General features: G+C 33.3%; 1 protein-coding gene and 1 long non-coding RNA gene across 2 annotated transcripts in view; one reads left to right on the top strand and one right to left on the bottom strand.

Annotated features, from left to right (window-relative positions):
- Positions 1–8,674: 8,674 nt before the first annotated feature.
- On the bottom strand, positions 8,675–14,976 carry LOC102676007. Its single transcript, XR_422176.2, has 6 exons — positions 14,577–14,976; positions 13,204–14,248; positions 11,123–11,390; positions 10,969–11,047; positions 10,175–10,617; positions 8,675–10,014 (listed from the first exon to the last, which is right to left on the bottom strand). It is a non-coding gene; the product is annotated as an uncharacterized LOC102676007 (long non-coding RNA).
- Positions 14,977–17,496: 2,520 nt separating this feature from the next.
- LOC102676565 overlaps positions 17,497–23,360 on the top strand; it is a 44,963-nt gene continuing 39,099 nt past the window's right edge. The window contains exon 1 of the mRNA XM_006618515.2: positions 17,497–17,998. The gene's annotated coding sequence lies outside the window, so the exon portion shown is untranslated. The remainder of the gene's footprint in view (positions 17,999–23,360) is intronic.

The raw sequence follows: 23,360 nt of genomic DNA, 5'->3' as shown, positions 1-23,360 counted from the left end.
ATATATATATATATAGGTACCTGATAATATCGTGATTGTTTTATCCAATCTCCCTGCAAGATATCGATCGACCATTAAGATCGATGGATCCCTTCTGATGGAGGTCGAGGGTCGATCATTAGGATGGTATATAAGGATCCATGGTGTACGTATCGAAACGAAACAAATAAAATGGCGAGCCAACAATACGATCGGGCAAGGGATGAGCCATAGTTATATTATAAAGTAGAAAATCGATCGAGGATCGATTCATTAGTTCATTGGCTTTCTCCTTGAGAGTCGAGAGTATTCATAAGGAAAGTCGAGCGAGCAATTTAGAAAACCAGTCTGTCTAGTCGTACGTTTCTAACAGTAGTGAAATTTATGGACGCAGGTCCGGGAGCAAGTGAAAAAGCTTGGCTCGACGTTACGCCGGGGGAATTGTCGGATCTTTTTCTTTTTCTTTTTCTTTTTTTTTTTTTATCCTTTTCTTCTTCTTTGGACTGGGAATCGATGAGTTGAAGTTCGCGATAGCCGCGTGGATTTATTGCATGTAACGTGATCATTTGGACTGTTTCGATTTCACGTTGCTCGTGTGTTGCTCGAAAGATCTCATTTTCTTCCGACTGTTGAATTGCCGGTTCGTGGGAAACTTGAGATGGAAATGATTTTCATTCCATTTTCTAAACGCTTCTGATCTTGGGGACAAATTAACTGTACCTCTCGTTTCGATTTTCGAATTTTGCTATGTTGTTGCATGATAATCTTATAAGAAATTATTAAAAATCTGTGTTTGTTCTGGGAGGATTTTGAAGTTTCAACTATAATGAAATAATTCGTAAAGGATAGAAGTATACTTGAGCAATTGAGTTTCATATATTAAAGATTTCATGACACTAAATGATAATATTCTAACATTACCACACAATGAACAACTGTCATAGTAAATGTAACCAAATTAGCATCGGATAACTTCATAATATCATTTCACCATAAAATTAAATTGGGCATTAAGATCATCAATTTCACACTTTTCCCTTGTGAAAACTTTTTTTATGCAAATCTTTCCTATCTCTTCATTTTCTTTCCATTTTTACATTAATCTTTTTTATTTTTCCACGTTTTATCCTTCTTATTCCTGTTTATACCTTCAAACAAAGGTAGAAACATGGTAATGTTGTTCTTACATATTCTTTGAAAGATTTTAATCCGATTTTTATCTAAATATGCAAAAGGAAAGTGATATTTTTTTCTGGTTCTTTGTTAAAAATAACCAAAGTCACTAATATTATTGGGAGATATTCAAAAATAATGAAGATTGATCTTTAAAAAATATTTGAAAGATTTCACATGCATGAGTTCCAATAACTGCATCTTATTTGCTTACTAAATTTCTTGACTTTTGAAAACCATAGTTTTAATATTCATATAATAATCTCAATTTTGATTAAATACTCTTCATTTTTTCATAACACTAATATTTTAAGGTTAATTATAGTTAATTTATAATAATGAAAACTTGGGAGATAAATATTTAAATCTTAATCCACCATTTTATATCTTTCTAAAACTCTAAAGAAAATTCTATTATTTTTACAATACTTTGCACAAAACACGTTGTGTATTGGCCATAAATATTCATAAGCATCGTCCGCAAGTGTACATACATCTTTACCACATCGGTCTGGCCAATCAACAAAAGAATCTTTCTACAGAGAGAAATAAAAAAAAGTAACTAGCGTGCACGTATCCACTGACGAACTTAAGAACCCTGATAGTTTCCTCGACTCCGTGAAACCCTTTGGAACGTCGGTGTTCCGTTGTTGAAGCAATTACGTGGCTAAAGGGTCGAGCCACGCGATCCACGCCGGCCACGCGTGCTAAATCGAACGATTCGCAAGAACGCGTGTAATACGCGGCTCGCGTGTGATCGCTGTTGGAAACCCTTCTTTAGTGAAAAATTCACTCCACTACTGCCACCTCTGTGTATATATATATATGTACGAAGAAAGATGTATCAGTGCAATATTTTTAAACAGAATCGAAACAAATATAAAAATTGGTACAAAACTTTATAACACAAATAAATATTTTTTACTTAATAAAACAAAATGATCGAAAAAATCTGACATTTAAAAAGTTTTAAAACGTCAATACAAAGATGAGATTCCAATCTTTAAATAATTACGATAATTTTAATCCTTCAAAAAATTTTTCAATAGAGTGTACACTTTATGAAAAATTATTCTGAAATGCGATTGTTATATAATTTTTCCTCACAAAGTTATACGCCACGCGTGTTTTTAACCAGTTATTCAACCTTATCAAACTTTCCTTTCCATCAAACGTTATCAAAAATTGTACCAAATGTTTCGGTGGAAATCGTATTCGAATAATTTTTGCGCGCATGTGTACGTGGCAACGCGCACGCGCAATCGCCGTTGCAACAGATACAAATGAACAGGACCTAACCTGCACGCGGCAAAATCCACCCGGCGCGCAAGAAGTAGAAATAATAGTTTGCCGCGTGGAAGTATTGGTCGGGTCTGTAACCGGTATTTAGAGGCATTCCTTCCCTGTCCCGCGATACACTCATAAAGCCGGTATGCCTCGAATTATCTCCGTTCGAAGGAAAAAAAAATGATCGAACAATGCCGTAGTAATATTAGCCCGGATCGACGCCGGTCGTGCACACGTGCTCGCGAGAACACGCGCCATTTTTATCATCCGTGAAACGTTTCTCTCCGCATAATGGTTTCTTTGCTCTTTCTCTTTGGATCTTTGCATTTTTTTCTCTCTCTCTCTGTTTTAAATAATTGATTTTAAATATATTGGAACTTATCGGATGTAAAGTAATATGTACGTTTATTTTTTAAGAGAAAGGTCCAAGTATTTTTTAAAAAAAATATAATCCTTTTTGAACATATATATATATATATGTACTTGAAAAATGGAATTGTCAATATAATATAATATACATTTATTGATAAAATAAAATTTTCTTCGTTATGTGTATAGAATAATTATCATTTTTTGTTTCATTTATAATAAAAAATACATAATTCATACTTTATACAGTTGCAAAAAAATCTCACTAGATCCTTTTCAATAATCGTACAGTCCTAATCTCCATATCTTTCCCTTCAGTTCCTCCGAGCTGTCTCTCTTCAACGCAATCCAAGTGACCCAGTTGGGAAGGAGCTCGAGGCTCGTTACTCGCTTAGGTAAAGCGTAATCGGGCGACGTACCATTCCCTCGTTCTTGAACATCCGTCGAACGTAAGGAAATGACAGGAATAACTGTACAGAATCCGAGTTCCTTCGCGGTCGCAAGTTCGCGTCCTCCCCGAGGAAAATTAATGAAACTGTTTTCTGCGTGATCTTTTAAGGAAGGGTAATTAAAATTCTCGAAGCGCGAGATGCCAATTATCGAACTATCTGGCTGACGATTATCCACCGTGGATTTCACGAAATACATTTTTCTCCAAATTTTTTTCTCATCTATCTTCGTTTACTTGTCATTTAATCAATCAGATTCGAAAATATTTCTCTTTGATATTTTTAAAGATTATATTTATGCTCTCATGCATAAATGGAAGATGATTTTTTACATTTATTGTTTTTAGTTGAATCATTATCGATCACTTTATGTATTTATTCATATTTAATGCAGATCGAAAAATGTTATCTATAATTATATTTAAACGAATATTTATTATAAATTTTAAGTAATTACCTCAGCAGGAAATAATGATCATAGTCTCTTTGGAGGATTAATACAATTTTCAGGTTAGAATTAATTTCGTTTAAGAAATTTCTAGAGCAGTGATAGTTACAGAAGAATTCAATTACATTTTGAATTTTTTCTTTTTTCCTCCTTTTTTTTCTTTTTTTCTTTCTCAAAGCACAAAAATATCTTTGTCGGCCCAATTGAAAGTATTCTATTTCCCCGATCATTACGAGTCCACTAATAACCGAGAGATCAAGAAATATGTTAAGATATATATAATTAAATTAATTTACCACTTCCATCGTATTTTAATAAGTGAAGCAATGCCTGTTCAGGCTTAAATATCGAAATTAAAATCGTACGGAAAGGAAATGATATTTTACGGGTAGTAATTATCGTGCTTAGTTTGCTCTGCAATCTGTTTCATAATCGTCCAAAGTGAATAATAGTTGTTGCATAATCGTTAACCGACCCAGCTCGATTATTATCCGCTAACGAATTCCCCTGCAATTCTTACTGTCATCCAGTGACAGCGATCGCTATTATCCGCTAACGATTTCGATTTTAATTCACCATATCTGTTAACGAACTGTCGGTGGAATGAATTCGTTAACTTTAACGCAATTCCATTTATTGGAGAGAAATTAAATTTTTTTGCGAATTTTTTCTTCTCTGATGAAAGACACGATGCGAAAGGTTAATCGAAATCTATTAAGGATTCGTTGCATGCAGAGCGTTGATAAATCGAATATACCTTTGAAAAGTTGTTCTTAAAGAGCTTGTATTAAAATAAAGAAGAAAGTCGATGTGCAAAAATATCGATCCATTTATCAGAATGGAAGAAGAGACAGAGATAGATATTTTTGTATCAACCTTTATTTAATATATCTCATAACAATCCTTCTTCCATTAAATTCATTGCAAATAAATCACCAATGATGATAATAATCATTTTATATATAAAAGATCTCGATCTAGAGAGGCAACAAATGATTAAGAAATAAATGTAACGACACAAAAGTAATTATAAATATAATTCAAAGATCTCGAAAAAGAAAAAAAACAAAAAGAAAAAAAATTAAAATTATTACGATACACACCGATTTAATCAAGGTAATGATACGTTTACGATAATAAATATCGCGAGATGAAGAGGAACAAAACGTCTTGTGAGATGAGTTTCTATTAAATAAATCCAGGGAGAAAAAGCATTTTCTGATTATAATCGTGGAAATTTGTTCGGGGGTCTTTCAGAAACAGGGCAGATCTTTAACCCAAGAAATAACGATGATCCACATCAGTTCATATAGGGAAACTGGTAGTTACCAAAGGGTCTGGCCACAGATTGGCCGGATACCAGATATTTGTAGATATTAGTATCTCGTACTCGGGGTCATTAATATTGATTAGAGGTGTAATTAGATAACAAGCTAGATTAGGTTATTAGCTTCGGCATATTATACGTGGTGCACTTTCAACAAGATAGATTAACGATAGCTCATACTTCATCTAACCCAACATCTTACAATTTAACATTTTACCGTCTCTAATACCACTTTGTACCTTCCCTTAACCATCCTAATTTTTCTGATCGTTGTAACGTCTGTTTATTCTGATTTAACCTATCTTCATCTAATCTGATTCTTGGTTAATTGCGTGCAAACACTAAGCCTTATGCGTGTTATCAAAATTAAAAAAATTCAACAAGATTTATATCACAAATTTCATGAATTTTAATCCTCAACAAATATTTTTAAGTAATTTTAATTATTGTAATCACAAATGAATATTTATTTATGTTTTAGAAATGCATTTATATAATTAAGAGAAAAAACTACTACAAAGATGGAGTTTCTTTAAGGATGCAGACTCGAAGAATTCTTATTTAAAGATGAAGATTAAACGAGGATATAAAAGGAGAACTCGATGGAACTATTGAAAGGAGGAAAGAATTTCGATCATCATGTGAGAAACAATTTAAAATGGCAAATGATCAAAGATTGGAGGCCGCGTGTATGGACATGCATGGCCAGATGCGCGTTCGATGTATCATCGGCAAGTTGCACAATTTACCGCGGCTCTCGAGGCCCAAGATGGCGCGAACATGGCTATAAGAGAGAAATTGAGAGTTTAATATTTATGAATGGTTAAGAGGAGCAAGGCAACTTTGTATTGCCTTTTTATTATACAGCGTGTTGTTCGATACTGATGTAGCAATTCAGACTTGTTCCTTTTTTTATACTATAATCTTGTATTTCAAAAATTTTCGAAATTTCAACTAATAAAACGCAATCCACGAATATGACTTTTGTTAAATATTTTTTTTAAATTTAAAAAATTTTTTGAATTACGAATATTTAAAAATAATTCGCCAATTTTGTAAATTATAATTGTAAATATTTGCAAAACAGAGTTTATCGTTTAACAATGTTGTCCTCGATTTTACAATGTATTTTAAGAAGCATGGAGAAGAAAGCAATGTACGCGAGTCTTGTTATGTAATGTTTTCTCTGAAACATTTATCTTCGTCCAACCAGGGTGGTCGTAAGTGAAAAGAATTAATTGCATCGTTTTATGTTCGCTGTTATGTCAAAAAGATATTTCAACATGCATATTTATTAAAAAGAAAGAGAATATATATAATAAGAGAGAAAGAGAGAGAGATATTTAAAATATAATTTATAATTTGGTGGTAAAATTAATTTTGTCTGTGTGGAATAATATTTTGTTCTTTTAATTATCAAAAATATAGATGAAATCTTGGCAAAATTAATATTAACATTTATCATATTATGTAAAGACTATAAGTTATTAATTATTAACATTATGTGACTATTAATTAAGTAACTAGTATCCTGATACTTGTACATTTATCTATTTATAGAATATATTTTGTTAATTTTTGATGTAAAAGTTATATATGAAACTAAGAAGATTTAAAAACTATCAAATTGCTTGAAAATAATAGATATAGATGATTTAATATTAAAAAATACAATAAAGTTGTACAAATTGTTAAAATTTTATTTTGAATAATTTATAACTATCCTTCTCTAGGCACATACCTCAATGCAACATTGGAGAAGACGATAGACTGGGTGGATTGCCGTTGCACCTGGAGTGCAAGCGTACTCCTTAACCTTGGATTAATTTATGCACCGACTTCGACTTATTTCTGCAAGAAACGCGATAAGATGATACCGGTAAAACTTTCAAAACAGTCGTCATATTGTTGCACGACGTTTGGATCATACATATTTCACATAAGTATATCTTATGCAAATAGATATCCATTTTTGAAAATGCATTTTATTGCTTGTGCATGTTTCAAAGACGTTCACATATATATAGCAAGGATATAGAAAATCCAAATCAATATGTTTTTTTTAAAAAAGATACTATAGAAAAAAAGGAATAATATTATGGAAAAATTCTAACAATCAACCACGAAGAATTCCTTTTTATTTTATAAATTATAGTTAATATATTCATGAACATTCTAATTAATAAAGATCTTTATTACCAACAGAAAAATTTATAAATTATTAATGTATTATCAATCTTGAATTACTTTTTTCTTAATTTCAATAAATGCACAAACCTTTATTATACTCTATACTAATTTATTCATACTCAATTATCCTTTTTTCACGTAATTCAATCACGCACACTTAACACAACAATTAAATCAACTCCGGCACAAATTCAGATTCCAAATCCCTCGTGAAATTACACGATGAAATTACAACAAAAAACGATCGCTTAACAACCTAACCTAAAACGCCGGTATCTCACGGTCGCCAGGTTCATCGACTCAACCACCATCCCCCGTCCCCGGGCTGTCGCGTTAAAAGCGTGCAGCCGTGATAAAAATCATCATTGTTTCCCGTAGGCGAGGGCCTCGCCTCGTTTCAATTCTATCCGCAAGAAGAGAAAGAAACGAGGCTCGAAAGTAGTGGCTCTTAGAAGAGTAACTTATCAGCCCGGCCGCGATAGAGGCTTTTTGCGAGGATAGGGGGCGCGTTAAAGCAGAAAACAAAGTAGCCACACCGTGAAATGACTCACGTATTTGGTATGCATTCCCTCTCTCTCTTTCTCTTTCCCTCTCCTTCTCTCTGTTAAAGTAACACTTAGCAAGTTTAAATGTGTGCACGTGTAATAGTGGCGCGCGAAGGCCAACGTAAATCTGTGTTTCGACGTTTATTCCGTTGCAAAGCGTTAATTTCTGCGGGTTACCGCGCCACGTCGTGACGGTGCGCCCTTAAATGGCGAATGATTCTTGGTTTCGCGCGCACCATCCAATTGTTTGCATTGTTAAATATTAATAATAACGATCGAGGCTTTGGACCAAGTGTTGCGCAATTTACGAGCTAGGAACGAATACAAGGCCGCATCGCCTGCAGCCTTGGACTAACGAAGTTGGTGGAGCTGGTGAACCAGTACCAGGGCTGTAAAAAAAAGCACGGGGACCACACGGGAGGCTTCTGCTTCTTGCGACGGAGACGAGGTTTCGAGAGGAAAGGTTTGAACGTGGATTGCACGTTTCGAGTATGGACGGCTTCGAGGTTTTTTTAGATTTTCCACTTGAGGAGGAGGAGGAAACTGGATGTTTAATTAAGGGATTTCGATGAGAAAGTTGGATCTGGAATGATGGTAAGAAATTGTTGATGATGTTGAATTTAAAATGATTGAAAGAATTGAAAGGAAGTTGTTTACAGAGATTAACAGAGGGTTCAAGTTTCTCATTTTAAACTTTTTTTTTTTTTGGAAACTGGAGTATAATGTTAATTGAAAGGATTTCGATGTGAAACGATGGATGATGGATAATAAGATGAAGAAAATGATAAGATGGATATTGAAACATTATAAAAAGATGGATGGAAGAATTTTTTGATTGGTATTGAATTTTTTTTTGCAATTATTGTAATAATTTAATTTCTTGCTTAAGACGAAACGCGTATTTTTTTTTTATTTAACTTATAAGGAAATGATTTATTCTGATGGATATATGATTGGATATAGGAATCGCAAGAAACAGAGGTTCCGTTGTCACGCTAGAAACCCCATGGTGGCGAGAACTAGAAGTACCGCTACGAATATAACTCGCTTCCCGCTTGTCCCGTCCCTGTTACAGAGAGTAAATTGGCAAGTGTTTTTAAATACCTAATAATTATAGATTATAAAAGAGTAGAATGTGTCACGAGAGAGATTTTTAATTGATAAATTATAAAACTCTATAAGTTAATTATTGCCAAGTTAATAAGTAAGTAAGATACGAAAGCATCCCTATAATTTTTCAAACTGTGAATTGAATTCTATCTCGTTCTTCAATCAACACGCTATGGTCGAAAGCAAACAAATTTTCCTGTCATCGACAATAATTATTTCCTAATTTAAAATAATTTCATTAACGGTTATCGACAATATCGTTTTGATTGAGCCAACTTTAGATTATTTCTAATCGTTCGAATCAAGCCCAACATCTTTCCTCCAATAATTCCTAACCGCAATAAAAATCAAGACGATAACGAGATTCACGCTTCCAATTCATTTAAACATATCGAACAAACGAAATAAAGCAATAACGAAGGAAGGGGGGGAAAAAAGGACGAAAAGAAAAATCGAAAGAAAATAGCAACGAGTAAAAAATAGCACGGGATAAAAAGCAGAGGGGAAAACGGCGTGGACAAGCGGCGGACGGCAATATGGCGGCGGAAAAATTGAGCCATCTGGCGGACGAAACGGAAATGAGGATCAAAACCGCGATTCTCCGGTCTCGAAACGCGGAATGGCAAGTTTCTTTATGCAGGGTGTGATCGAGGTGTCCGCAATGACGAATAATGCTCAGCGCGCAAATCAACCGAGTGAAAAAGAGCGTGCAACCGAGAGACAAGAAGTCGCGCCTGTGACCGCGGCCGCGTACGAGCATTGAATAACGCCATGCCAGAACGAAGAGGATCGTTTTTGCGGCGTCATTGACATTTTCATTAAGTCGCTTCCCTTTACAGAGGCTCATGATTATTTATAGGTCGATTGATGATGATAATGACCACCGTGGCGCGTCTCGAACGATCCTTTTTTTTTTTTCCTTTTTCCTTCTCAATGCGGACCAAAGTGATTGAGAGTCAGCGCGTGTTTCATTGGTAGATGGCATGACGATTCGACTGATGAGGAATGATGTTGTTGGAGAAGAAGAACAATGAAGAGAGTTATTTTTAAGGATACCGATTTTAAAATTGTAAACAAGTTGCCATTCAGTCAAGAAGAAATTAATTGGAATTGGATTTCATTCCCCTATACGGCTTCCTACGACATTCGATTATTGTAGTAAGTAAAAGAAGGAAATTCTATGTTTATAATGTTATAACTTGATTTATAAAAATATTGAAATGTTAGGAATACATTCAAAAATTTATCATTACGCGGATATGTTATGTGTTATGTGTTAATAAAACAAATACTATACCAGAAAAGAAGGAACGAGTCGTGTTCCTGGCATCGCCACGAAAATTATTACCATTCTCTTTTCGACATTGCACATTCCTTGTAATAACATGTGGTACATCCATAACATTGTTGCAAAACAAGGTCGACACTGTACCACTTCTGGATGGGATTGCCTTTTAACATGGAGTAGGGCTGCGTTCCGTAACGTCGCCGTCAACGATGCAATCAAGTCTTAAGCGTGCAAATGCGACGTGCAAACAAACTGGAACGGCAATTATTTACGTAAGCATCGGGATCGTGGGATCTGTTTGGAATGACACGTCGTTAGGCGGCAGGATCGATATTCTAGTTCCTGAAGAATTATTACTGGTCATCCTTGAGGCTAGCCGAGGGATCTTTTGCAAGGACGGATTGACAAGTAGGTTTCGATCAATCATCTCGATCATTTTTGATAATTGCAACCTGTGAACGATACATTAGACGTTGGTACGAGGCAATTAGCGAATAGGATTGATGGAGTTGCACTAAAAAACTTTTTCATCTTATATTTAAATAAAAAGAAAGAAAATCTTATTTCATAGTTTTATAAAAATTAGATAATATACTTTTTTCAGTATAGCTTTAATTATTTTGAATCAAAGAATATACAAAAGTGTATTGTTTTAAATTTTTCTGAAGGAGAATTGTATTCGAATTGAATTTTGAGAAGGGATGATTCATGGAACCTTGGAATTACGAAATTAATTAATCATTGAAAAAAAAAAATAAATAAAATTATTATGAAAATAATAAACGATTTAAACACGAACCCACCTATCCAATTAATACATTAAAAATACACTTTCCTTTTTCTACTCTTAGACTTGTCCCATTCATCAGACTGAGAAAATAACTGGAAACATTTAAAGCTAAGCCTTTCTTCATTTCTTGCAAGAACCCCTAGGAACATAAATAAATCCCTTCGTACCTTCAACAGTTGTTAATTATTTGCATTACCATCCGTCCATACTTTATATTATTCCACTGATGCTGCCGTGCCATCCGAAACTTAATTAAATGCATTCAATTTGTTACACGTACAGGATTATTGACGGAATACTATTGCGTGTAACTGCATGGCTTCAAGGAGTAAAGGCGCTGACCTTCGGAAGGTCATCCGTCTCGAAGCGATAGACGATATGCTTCCGTGTGCCAGCAATGGCCGCACTACACTCGCCACGAGGAATATATTGACCCTGCGGGTGAATAAAATCATTATTCCTCGGTTGTTTGACGGCCAGTTAGTTGATAGAAGCGATTAAGTTGTGAAATTATTTCGAGAAGGTGTTTCGCTGAATTTATGAATCAATGAGTTATTGATAATGTTACTTATTCCTGGATGAAGAATGATATCGTTTGAGAATATATGAAGCTCTTTTTTTTTTCTTTTTCTCTTTTTCAGAAGATAATAACGTTTTTAATATTTATAGGTAATAAATGTAAAGTAATGATACTTCATTTATTATTTCGTTTTTATCTTTTTATCGTATTAAAGATTGTCAAAGGTGTGCAATTTGACATTGAACGCTTGTTTGGAGAAAATGATCGAGGAAGAAATTGTCGCGATGACTATCAATGCTTTTAAAATTATTGGAAAAATTTTTCCCTTTCGCGAGAAAAATTCAAATTTTAAACGCGATTAAATTAATAAGGTGCCAAAATTTCAAATTTTAAAATAAAAAAATTCTCCAAATAAAAAAAGATTTCTAATGATATTAACAAAACAATGAAGATCTAATCTGTTCTTGACTACTCTAAATCATAATCTGAAATAATATATTATTCCTAATCTAAAACAATTTCGATCATTTATAAATTAATATTCATTAAAATTTCAATTGCAATGAACAAGGTAAGAAATTTTTTTATAAGAATGATAAGTCTGATGGTGGATGAGAATCACTGGGTTAAGGCCTGTTCACGCGTGTATGCGGTAAGAGTACACGCATGTATTCGCGTACTCGGCTCGTGAGCCGTGTACAAAGTCGGGGAAGTACGTACGGCATGTTTGATGACACTCGTCCCTTTGAGCGGCGCGGAAAAACCGACAGGCCTGCTCCGTCGCTCAGGATGTCACGCAAGTTAACACGCTTTGATAACGTCCGCATTAGCACGTTCAACCGGACGTGAATCGTTGATGATTAACGCCGGTTTCGCGCCAACGAAGATTAGAGATTCGCGGAAACTTTCACTCGAATGGCCAAGCGATAACGAAGCATATGCAGGTATGCGTATAGTAATTAATGCGATGTGATTCTTGGATCGATCGACGTGAGTCGAGGATCACTGGTAATAAATTCTTTCGTTGGTTTCGAAGATAAAATTCTGTGAAGGTATTTGAAGCGTTTAAATGATAATTTTAAAAATAAATAGAAGAAAAGTTGATGTGATAATTGAAAAACCGTGGGAAAATATCAAATTATCATAAATAAGGATTTGATACTATGATACATTTCATAATATCGCAATAAATAGTAAGATTAAGAGTAAAATAATTAGGAAAAATTAAAGGTGAATAAAATAATTAATAAGAAAATAAATATAAGAGTTCATCATAAAAGAAAGTAACATACCCATTACAAAACATCATTATTTCTCTCAAAGAGTTGATTCATAAAATGTATTCATAAAAATTGTAATGCTTCATAAGTATTTTATATCCGTTTAATCCTCATCTTTATTCACCTTCACTTCAAAACCGTCACTAAAAATACGTTCAATGTTAATAAACTTCACATCAATAACGATCGAAATAAAAATCAAGGGAAATAAAACATAGTATTAGCCACTATTCGCATCTTTCATCGATCAAAAATACCTTAAAACAACAACGTGTCGAGAGAACATAACCTAACAATACATACAATCATCAGGCGTTCATCGAATCTTTCATGAGATATTCACGCTATGCAATAAAGTATATCTCGCAACACGTTTCCTCGTTGAAAGATTTACAAAGAATAAAAAGGTAAGAAAGAAAAAACTTTGAAAAAATGTGAGAAAACCTACCAGGGTGTGACTCGAGTCAAAGGCAAACAATCACGTCCACGTATCCTTAGCACAATGCCAGTCGCGATTCGAGACGAGGCACAATAAGGCATAATTCAAAATGAAGATCCACGATGCGGTGTGGTATATAAGAGTGTCGATGTTTCTCTCTGTTCCATCCATGACCTCGACAACACGCTCGCAAAAGAAACGTATTAATAGGCCGGCGGCACGCAATGAACACTGTCGCTGCCCGTCGTTGTAATCAGCATCGTGGCGAGTCAATAATCATTCCGTGACCGGTAATTACGGGGATGACAATGACGGTCGAGTAACAATTTCTCGTCTAAACACTGCCATCAATATTCCCAGCGTTCCAAAGTAATTAGCAGGTGTTGGAACGTGAAAGCGTTTTCGACACCATGTTGACTATGTGCGCGCATGCGCGAATGCGTTTGTATAATAGAGGCAAATAATTACGAGGGAAATTTGAAAGAGGAAGTGATGAAACGGTGCATTAGATACATTTATACTATATGTACGTGTAATAAAATAAAAGTTAAAAAGAAAAAGAAATTAATTGTAAAACAATATTTATACAAAAAATTTTATAATAATTTTTAATTTCTAGAAGAGAATAAGGATTGTTAGAAAATTTTTCGATCACTCGGCGCTAATACACGTTTTGAAACAGTATCGGTGGCGGTGAAGCATTGCACAACGATCAATCGTATTGCATTATTGCTTGCATACCGATACGCAGTTGCTCGTTTTTCCGAGAAACAGACACGTTCGATGAATAGAGTACAAGGAAACCTTGTATTGCAATGCCCAAGCGTATCGCTGACATCATGAATATTAATAATCCGCTAACGGTACCTGTTTTTGCTATCATGGGCGGGATATATTCACGCATTATTGTCCATCTAAATCTTGATCGAATGGACTTGAAGACAAATTTTAATACTCTTGAATATTTTTTCTAAAATATCTCGAATGAGAATATGATTAATTATTTTAGAAGATCTTGATTGGTAGAAATTTTTCCCATTTTTTTCTATTCTCTCTGAAAGTTAAAAAAGAATTTGCATGATCAAATTTACATTATATAATATATTTAACGTTACATAAGCATGTTTCTAACGTTATCCAAATTTTACAGTTTGTAATTTACTCAACGTGATAAAAATTTCAACCAAAATTTTTTATAGAATAGAATTTTGCCATTTAATTGTATTTAAATGTTAAAAATTTTGATGATTTTTAAACATAAAACTCACTATTTTATTGAATATGAAATCTTACAATAGTTATAGAAATGTAACTAAATTAAATTATATAAATATAAAACGAACGAATCAAATAAAAAAATTATATATTAAGAATTTTCTCACAAGCCAGAAACTAATACTTTCACTGTTAATCAGTTAGAGAACGTAAGAGCAATTTATCCGAAGGCTGATGATATCCAACAGCATGTTGATGAAGGTCAAGATATAATGTAATCATTGGCAAGCTCGATAATTGTCCATACACATTGAAGATAAAAAAAACGATTTCTGAAAGCATATACTTATATTATAAACTTACGACTACGAAGTCGATATCGTAAACATCGCGTTGCATAGCGGTTCCTCGAGATTTCTGAAAAGTGGCACACCATATGTTCGAATAGCATCTGGTGAACAGGATTTGAGAACCGTTTAAAGATGTAAATATCAAATTATATATGTAGCGACACGATTAAATTAATATTAAATTACAGAGAAGTAATTATGGTCAATAAGATATAATTGGAGAATTCTCTCTGTTATTATTAAATGTAATAACTTGTAAATCTTTTTTTTTTCTATTGTAATTACACGCATTTAAGAAAAAATAAGAAAATTACTAAAACTCGATGTCAACAAATCAAATTGATTAATAGATACTAATAATTAATAATATTTTAATATTGAAAAAAATAATTACAATGATGAAAGATCAAATTAATATAAATCTAAAAATATGTTTATATTTTTTAAAATATCGTTAAATCATAAGTATAATTGCGTTAACAAATATAAAAATAGTCATTCAAATATAACTAATAATAATTTCTTTTATAGAAATAATAGAAGAATAGAAAAATATGAGAGACAACGTTACGTTTGGATTAATCGAAATGGATTAAAACATGATATCTCATTATCCGTTGAAATGTATTTAGATTATGGCCCCGTTGTTTTAATCTCGATAAGTGCGAACTATGCAAATACATCGAAGCTTTCTCGGTTTCATCGCGAAATACTGAGTTGCGATACAGTAATTTATGTTAATTATACGGATAGGTTATATAATAGATAGTTGTTAATTAGACCGCGAACAAAGTGATTAAATCATGGTATTTCACATTAATAAGATGATGGATATAAGCTAATATTTAATGCTTATATTCGCGGATGAACAATGAATCTCACATAAATAATAGAGAACAGAGTCATAATACATATATCGATACTTAACGAATATTTTTATTAATCGTAATATTATTAATTACAATGAAATTATCTTGGATTTCTTACTGCGATCAATTCTTTTTTTCACACATTAATCTTAGTTAATAACACGATATTATTGTTATCAAAATTAATATTTATTGTTAATCCTTTGTAGATAAAATAGATCGATTATATAAATCTAATAGTTTTACTGTTCTAAGTTTTTCAAAACGTTTCAAAAAATTCTAGACTATTCATCGATAGAATTTTTCTAAAAGAAAAATTTTCAAATTTTTCGCATAATTGAGTTTCAAAATTTAATTTAAACTAAAAGATTTATTTATTTTATTTTTATTATAGATTTATGTTTACATACAAAATTATTATTAGCTATCTAGTTATTATTAGCTATCTATTTACAAGTTTTGCCACGCCTGTATAATTAATCGATTACGAAGTATGTAATTTTGAATAAAATATGCAGTAGCTTCTTTTTCTAAAACGCATTAATATTTAATTACCTACTTTTAATAAATGTATTGTATTAATGCACTATTAAATTTGCATCACTAAATTTGTGTGCAATACTTGCACATAAATATGATAAATTTAAATATACAATGACATAGCTAATTATTCATAATGAAATATCCGTTTAGAAAAATGAAGAAAAGAAATTATTTTGAGAATACATTTTCATATTTTATGATGTATAAAAGTATCGTAATGATTTTAATGATCTATCATCTTCTTTTAGTTATATTAGAAACGACTATATAACATTTCCCGATCTTGTGAAAAAGAAATTGTTGAAATATTGTTACTTTTTTTGAATATAATTATTATCAATTAAATATTATAAATTAATTTTATTATAATATTAAAACTAATGATAAATGATAAAAATATGATTAGATCAAAATATTTACAAATATTTCGTCAAAGCAAAAATACATAACCTATAAATTCTACGCTATTCTAATTCTAAGCTATTAGTTGAGTAAATAAAAATTATATATATATCCCATACATATTTATAAAAAATTTACAAGCTATTTAAGATTTATAAATAACTTGATAAATGATACACGAATCGTAATCTTTAGAAAAGATTGTTTAAATATTAAAAGAATATAAAGTGCAACCTACAAGAGAAAGTTAGAATCTGGCAAGCAAGTGCATATTTATACTGATGCCATAATGATTACCTGGGAATATAAATATGAATTCATGGAAACAGACGATGTATATTTACAAATAATATCATATCCCATTGTTTTACATGGAAATTCTATCATTCCCATTAAAGTGATACGCAAATGCAAAAATTTATGCAAAGTTCGAATTATATACTTCAAATTTAGTATTAAAACCACTATTCAACTTTTCACGTCACTTTCTTTCATTCCTTAAATCTTAAACAAAGTCTATTAAATCCCAAACACTTAGATATCACTCCACAAAAATCACTAATCTCTCATCTTCATCCAACTCCCCATCCATTCCTTAAACACATTCAAAATTACCATGTTACGCAACGTACAATACATCGCCGCGCGATCCTAACCTATTACGATTCAACCCGAACTATGCACTATATCGAGAGGAAAATCGATTAGAAGAATATCCTCGAAAGTTCACCGTTTTACTTAGCGGGAAATCTGGCGCGGAACCGGAAACAGAAATCAACGTAGGAAAAAGAAAAAGACCGAAAGGCAGGAGCAACGTTCATAGAAAGGGAGTGGAAAGACTCGACACTCAACGAAGGAGATATCCTCGTGAGTCGGTGTGTGCCCCCGAGTCTGCGCGATACAGTTTATTTGAAGCCGAGTTGAGGGTGGGGGTAACGGTCGGTCGTTCGTTGGCGCGTCCTCGCGGATCGCGGTTGAGCTTTAGTCGCACGATCTCGTCCGCTAGCGTCGGGCTGTTCTACGTCGAGTCTCGAAGCGTCTCGAATCGATCGATGGATCGATTGCGCTGTCGCGTCCCTCCTCCTGCCGCTCGATCCTTCGAGAAGTCGACCGATCGTGTTCAGTCTATCGTTGATCGTTGATCGATTAGTTCTGATCGTTGCTCGGTTCGTGTGGCGGAACAGAGGATTGTCGTCGGTGATAGAGAGGATTCGGGTGAAAGTTTTTCATCAAAACATCGTTTCGTTCTCTCTCGTGCGTGGTCATGCTCGTAACCGTAACGAGTTGTATGGTGCAGGTGAACCGCATGCGTGATAGAATCCGCGCATCCGTTCGATCCCGTGGCTCTTAAGAGGTTATACACACGCGTTTACGGGATTTTTGAGATTCTACCTATTGGGAAGGAGGCTGAGAGCGGTGAGAAAGGTGGGTGCAAAGATACAGGTGTTTCTTTTTCTTATTTGTTTTTTGTTTCTTTCCCTATTCCTCTTTTTTCTTTTTTTTCGTTCGATTTATTCGATGATCGTTTGACAAGGATTGGTGCATGAAGTGGCTACTGAAGTGTGTTATTGGAACGTTCGATGAAAACGAGATGGGATAGATGGTATTTGGCATCCATCTCGATAAATCGAGGAAACAATCGATCAATGTGTTGTTTCGCAATTCGTATCAAGGGATCGCATTATTTTGCCGTACTAGGCAATCTCGGACGAATTGATATTGGCTCAAAAGAGATATACTTGGTAAACATGAGCTACATAAAATGTTGACCGTGGGCAAATTGGTGTTATTCTTGTGGTCGTGAGAGCATTTATGCGAATGGCGGGAGTAAGGAAATCGAAGGAATCGAAGAAATTGTGTTGTGTAACTAGGTGAGAAAATTGTTCATGATCATTGGATAGAGTTTATAAAAAAATCGGTGTTATTTAGAAAAAATATATTTTAGAAAAAACATTTGTGATACTTTCAGTTGAATGGAATCTTTATAATTGAAAGTAAAAGTCTTATGTGGCTAATAATGAATAATGTAAATTATTCTAAATTTATTTGACTCTCTTTCACAAGAATTTATTAATTGATAATATTATTGACTTGACAGGTGACATGTTACAGAATTTTTCTACTACTTCATTTTAATTATATATAATTTATATATAAGAATTCCATCATATTTCTTCATTTTTTATATATATATAAAAAATATATATATATACATTATACATATCGCTATAATGTATAAAATATCATTTAACGTAAATAAAAACAATTTGAAATTTTCATTGAAAAAAATGTATAAAAACTACAACTTTAATCAGTGCAAATGAGAAAGATTATCGAAGGCATTCGCATTATGACGAGAATACTCTTTAAAAAAGAAAAAAAAAAATATACTTACTCCGGTTGGCAAAAGAAAAGTAAACAAGCTGCTCTATGTGTATATTTATACGGCGGCAAAAATGTTGCACGACGGCTTTTAACTTCTCAACCAGCCAGAACGAGTTAACTCGTCTTTTATGAGAAACGCTTGCGCAGCGAAGTTTGCACTTTTATAAGGATAACACTTTATCAAAGCCTGTTGACGAGTTTATTTGGAATTTTTTAGTGGTACGAGACGAGTTCGAGGCGATTTTTTGAAAAAACCAACATCGATAAATTAAAAAAAAATTTCGAATCGACTAATATTTTTTTCGTTTTAATAATATTATGCAAATGAAGAATTGTTTACTGTTTAATCGTTGGCCTATTGGCTCCCTGAGAATGCTGTTCATATGAATCATTCCATCTTGCAAGACCAATGGATTGAAAATTAATAGTTTCTTACATATAATTGACTTTGTAGGCGATTTATTCGTTTTATGAGTCGTAGATTATTTATTATCTGAAATTGAGAAGAGTATTTTTGCTAATACTCATATTCACACACGTATGCATTGTGAAATAATATAGGAGTGCATGGACAAATGAAAATTTATTCATTATGTTTAATAATTTTTTGCTACATATATATATATATCTTTTTACAAATTTTTTTTATTAAAAATTCTTACCTTTTAGAAAAATAATACAATATATTTTTATATAATTATTCATTTGAATGTAATTAAAGAAATTTCCTTTCAAGAAGTAGAATAGGTATTTTATATGAACTAGGTAGTTTATAATATAGATTTTTATCTATGTTAATCACATTCTAATAACTTGAATTTTAACACGGAAAAGATTCATCGCCATCATATCCAACTCGTAGTAAATTTTAAAATCCATTCCTTTCTATTTATACATTCTTAATGCTGGAACAACCAACATGTAAAACTGTTGTCGAATATTTTGGAAATTCCTAGGGAATTTCTAGAGTATCCTAGCGATTTCACATCTGTTTCTTAAACTCACACCAATTTATTTTTCCCCCAATATATAATACAGTTACAAGAAAACGAACAAAATTTAACATTTAAAATTTAAAATATTATTTAACTTAACTTAACTTAACTTTCTCCTTAATTGTTTTTTTTCCTTTGAAAAAATTGTTATTAAAAAAATATACCGCATATATACAAGAAACGAAAAGTGGAGAAACGAAAAAACTGGTGGAGATATCGAGCAAACAGGCGGTGAATTGCGAAGGAAGGGACGGGTAAACGCGCTAAAAGGCCGCAATCACGCCGGTGGTTTCGTTCTCACGGAACTCCGTTGCACAATATCAAACGCATCGCGATCATAAATTCAGATGGTCCGTGTCTAAAAATAACCGTGCAAACGTACATTTTTCTCTCTTTCCCCCCTCTCCCCTCCTTTCTCTCTTCTCGGCAGGCGCGCGAGCAAGCTCGTTAATTACGAATCGCAAGAAAGTAAGACGATGCAGGCCGACTTTCCTGCCGCTCTTAATTAAAATCAGCTCGGGCGTTCCGCGCGTGGAACCGCACGCAGACGCGTGCACCGCGTCGAATTACGTCAGGAGAGACACGGAGGAATATCCGCCACGCGAAAAACATCGAGCGTTTCCAGGACGACGTACGCCGTTAATGGATAAATTGCTAAATCTGGGACTTTCACTTGACTCGATCTATTATGCGCTTCGCGCGGAGAACCTATTTTCCATCGTCGACCTCGTTGATCGCTTATTTCATAGCGGTATATCGTTAACTTTATCATTATATGTACGAGAGGATTCAGATTTTCATTCGATTATTTTAATCTTTATTGAATTTGAGGAGTTGAGTTTTAAGAGACAATTTCTAGGGAATTCTAGATTACAACGATTTATTTTTTGGGTTGTTATGGGGATTTATTAACATTTTTTTGGTAAGTTTAAAAAAATTCCTAGAGAATTTATCCTAATTTCATTGAAAAATGTTTCAATTAGTTTGATGAAATCTTTGGAAAAGGAGGGAGAACTTTTCTAGGGAACCCTAGCATTTTCTTTCTAATTTCACTTGAAACAGTTACTCGTGGTATATATTACCAACAAAAAAGAGGACACTATATCGTATATAATAAAATTTCCAACTTGAAATTAGCAAACCACAACCGTGACGCAATTTGTCAAAGGAAAGAAGCTACCGATCACGAAGCGAAGCATCGATCGTGAAAGTATTAATTACGGGTGTGTAATGAACGTCTTCCTATAATTAATTTGATTCGCGCTTCACGGCAATTTTAACCGGTGGTGCGGCTCGAGTCGACGATTACGCGTGTTACAGATGACAAACGCCGGCCGATTACACCGGTCCTACACCCGACACCAAAAAAGGAACACGTTCGAAAGTGAAATGGCGCGCTGTTCGAACGATCTCGCGAGAGAACGAAAGCGTTTCGAAAGTTCTGCCTGTCGAGGACGACAGCCTCCAGTTTCTTCGGAATCGAACAGAAATCGAGAGGTCGCTGTTGTTTTCATTTCTGAGCCATGTCTTAAGGAAAATCGTAACACGTTCGAATTTCGTGAAATGTTAAAAATGGCGGACTCGATCTTACGAAAAAAACTTTTTATAGAGATAAATCTTTAAAATTAAAATTCGAGAGATGGAATGATGAAATTTTTTTCGGGGTAATGGATATTGAAAAATGTATCCGAATAATAAACGAATAAGTTTTGAAAGTTTTAGGATAACAGATATTAAAAATGACGGATTCGATCATTCTAGAATTTGATGATTGAAATAAAATTTAAATATTTTTGAGAAATTCGAGCTATTGAAATTATTGATACAATGAACGACGTTACAAGTTGGATCTACGAGTTCGTAATATCGAACAAAGAGTCGCATAAATTGAATCGAACATCTTAAAACAAAAGATCGAGTGTATGCGGGAGCCAAAGCTGTTTTCCGTGATAGAATACAAAACGTTTGACCGAACACGGTTGGCATATTGAATACCTAAACGTGCAGATCAAACTTTGCGCATCGATTAACGCATTGAAAATTATACGATTCTATTTAAAGAAACATACGTGATCTTTTATTTATAAAACAAAAAAAAAAAAAAAAATTAATTATATCGGATTACCTCGAAACCATTTGATCACGAGGCAAATGATTTACGAGTAATTTATAAATTAAAATTGGATATCCCGTTAAAATAATATCAATAATCGTACGATAATAATTTTATAAATAATAATATTAACAACACAACCATTTAACAATGGTTCAAAAAAAATTCACTCCTGACTTGTGTGTATCAAGAATCATAATCGCTCAATTAAAGATAAAAATCAGAAAATATCGAAGAAAAAGAGGTATGACATTTTTAAGTGACGCTAAACATAGAATTTAATCTCCCTCCTCCCCTCCCCCCATAAGATCTATCAACAGAGAAATCAACTTTTCTTTTCTTCATCAAACTTTTATCATCCGTTAATTGATCCAAATTAGGTTGAAATAATTACTTCGATCGAGCCAATTTAAATTCCAAGGTAACGTCTACCCTTTCGATCATTCTCCTCCATAACCGCAAAAACTCAAGTTTCTCCTAGGTGACTTGCACCTGTACCATTCTTCAGAGTTGCGCTCGCGCGTTCACAGCAACATCGCGCTCGCATCGCATACGAATGACAGGAATTAATATTCCAGCTGTGTGTAAGATATGATGTACAGAGACCCCGGGCATTATCCATGGTTCCGGTCATGAATACGCATGAGCGAGCATTTTTTCCTTCTTTTTCCCCCTCCCCCCCTCTCTTCCTTTTTCCATGAAAACCAAAGACAAACCTGCCACCAATCCTTTCGATCCTCTCGATTATTTTGCCTTCGAATCGGTGTAATCGTGGGAGTTTAATTACTTAGTGACAAGGAAGAATTGTCGATGGATCGAATCGTTTTTATCGGTTAGTGTTTCATTTGATAGCGAAGTATTTTTTTTTTTTTTTTTTTTTGATAAATCAATTGCAGTATTTTTGTGTATTTTTATTTGAAATGAATTTTATTTTTTTAAGATTAATTTATGATTCGTTCAAAAATAAAATAATCAGCACTTTTATCTAGCTAATGAAGATAATATTATATAATTTTTAATTATTAAATATCATTTAAAACAGATTGTTTCCAATTTTTACGAATATATCTTCAAATAATTTTGAAAATGAATTGTCTTTGAATTCCCTTGATCGTCGGCCGATTAAAAACGCATCTTTCCATAACTTGTGCTCGCGTCAAGCCACCGGTAAAGTATATACGCGACGAGCATCAAATAACAAGTAACAAGAAGTATGGGGGGTTGATTTATAACAGTATGATTTAAACTGACACGGCAAATTATCGAGTCGTCAAACGCAAAAATCCCATTTGTT

This window comes from Apis dorsata, unplaced genomic scaffold (genome assembly GCF_000469605.1).
Source record: "Apis dorsata unplaced genomic scaffold, Apis dorsata 1.3 scaffold_357, whole genome shotgun sequence".
Taxonomy (NCBI): domain Eukaryota; kingdom Metazoa; phylum Arthropoda; class Insecta; order Hymenoptera; family Apidae; genus Apis; species Apis dorsata.
The sequence above is the reverse complement of the archived record's forward strand: the minus strand, read 5'-3'. Positions and strand labels throughout refer to the sequence as shown.